We start from the raw sequence: 2,333 nt of genomic DNA, 5'->3' as shown, positions 1-2,333 counted from the left end.
ATTCAAGCTCTAAAGTAGAGATTAACCCTCTCGAGTCTAACCTCACTATCCAAGCTTTATCCTACTAATCTCTCGATTCAATAGTCTAAAACCCTGAATGCATGAACGAATGCTATCATAATCCCTAGGCAAATATTCATCTCTCGATGCAATACCTGTTCTATTTATTGAGTTATTTCCAGGTTAGAATCTCATATGTCTATGCAAATTAAAACTCTAAGTTCATTCAATCAAGTGGCCAACAAGATCAAACGCATTAAACGCAACTCAAAAAACCGAATAGAATAAATAAAACCACAAAGTCTGGAATTAGAAACCAAAGATCCCTATATAGCAAATCCCTAACCTACAGCAAAAGAACTACTCGCTAAACATCGAGACATCAGGGTTCTTATCAATACGAAAAAACATCGTAAAATAGAAGGAAAGAGGAACGCTTAGTCGATTTCTCAGCTTCGTGATCTCCGTCTTCTACTCTGATATCTTGCTTCCTGATAATCGCCCCCTTTTCTTATGCTCTTTTGTGTCTTCTCTGTGTAAAGCTTGAATGATTTTTGACCTAGAGGCTTTCCCCTCTTATTTCCCTTCGGTTTGGGCAAAATTGGAAGTTTTCCCAAATCTAGGGGTCGAACCGATCGTTTCGGCAAAGCCAAACCGATCGGTAGCACTTTCTGAGCAATTTTTCAATTTTTGCGATGCCGAAACGATCGTTTCGTCTATCCCGAACCGATCGTTTCATGTCTCTGAGCAGTTTCGATGGGCTTCACGAATTCGCTCATAACTTTCTGCTCCGATATTGGATTTGGCTAATCTTGGTGTCTATGCATAGATATTGAGAAGAGATTTCCAATGATATAGAGAATGAATATTTTGGACTTGTAGAGTGAAAGTTATTGAACTTGCAAATTTTGACGTTTTCTGAGCTTCACGTTTTCCCTAGAAACACTCCAAATGTTCCCGTTTCGTCTGTGATGTTCCGTAGCCCATGTTTTCCACTTCTTTTGCTCTTTTTATGCGTGAAAACCTGTTTAAACACTAAAGAACACAACCAACCAATATCGAAACTAAATGTGCCCTAAAATGTCTACAATTATGTAAAACCGAGTCAAATACGTTAGACATCCTATATCAAAACATCACCCAAAGTACGTGTTATCAGCGGACTAGGGTTACGGTACGGAAGGTTGAACCTCGGTCTGCAAGTCTGGACCGGACGGTCTGAGTGGAAGCTTCACCAAGCTTCTTATCCTTCTTCTCTATGGCTAGCCCGTCCGTTCTGCCAAGGCTGGACCATCCGTTCTACAGTCCAGAACGGACGGTCCGAGATCCAGATTCTGAAATGTTTCATTTTCTAAGTCCGATTATGCAATCATTGCCTAATCTGATCAACTATGATTCAAATAGACATGATTCATTCTTATGGATGGTCCATAGTGAATGAATACACGTAACTTAATCAAGATATAAGATATGCTTGATTGAGTGGGAGCTTCGGGATTGGGATTACATAATCGAATGGATGGTGTATTCGGATTATATAAATAAATTTTTGTTTTACATCCGCTGCGCAAACCCTAGAATCGATCTCTTAGGAATAGGATTCGCTCATGAGATCCCAGGAAACCCAACATGTATTATATAATCCGAATACACCATCCATTCGATTAGCTGCTATTGAATTCGTAGAAACGTCAGAACACTTACCTCAATCGATCCGGGGCCTGTATCAACTGAAGAATTCGTTCGATCACGAAAGGCGGGAAGATTACCTCGCCCTCTACACGTATCCACACCTCGGGATGGATTCCAACGATTGGAACTTGTCTGCTAGGACTCGAATCTCTATTCGATATGTGCACTTTGAGAAAACGAGACTTAGAACTTGTTGAGTCTTTTGGATCTCACCAAAAACTCTCCAAGAACACCAAAAGTCGGCTGCTAAAAGTCTCTACTTAATTAGGGTTCTAATCACTTTCTTATAAAGTGATTTAACCCTAATTTCGGTTTAATTTTCGGAAAACCGGAACCCGGAACGGACGGTCCAGAATTGCACGTGGACCGTCCGTTCCAGCACGTAGAACAGACGGTCTGCTCAGTGGACCGTCCGTGTAATACCCCGATTCCCGTACGAATTATTTAAATTAATTTCGGGAATAAAAGGAAGGTAAAACAAGACTAAAAACACAGAGAACCGTCCGTTCTGGACTTTCTGGTCCGTCCGTTCCAGCCCCTTCCGTCTCTGCTTTTCGTCGTTTTCCCTCGTGCATTTGTCCTTCCCTGCGTGTGTGACCCTGTAGGCTCATTCGACATAGCAGTATAACCTGAAATCCCTA

This window comes from Tarenaya hassleriana, unplaced genomic scaffold (genome assembly GCF_000463585.1).
Source record: "Tarenaya hassleriana unplaced genomic scaffold, ASM46358v1 Cleome294, whole genome shotgun sequence".
NCBI lineage: Eukaryota > Viridiplantae > Streptophyta > Magnoliopsida > Brassicales > Cleomaceae > Tarenaya > Tarenaya hassleriana.
This window is presented reverse-complemented; position numbering follows the sequence as displayed.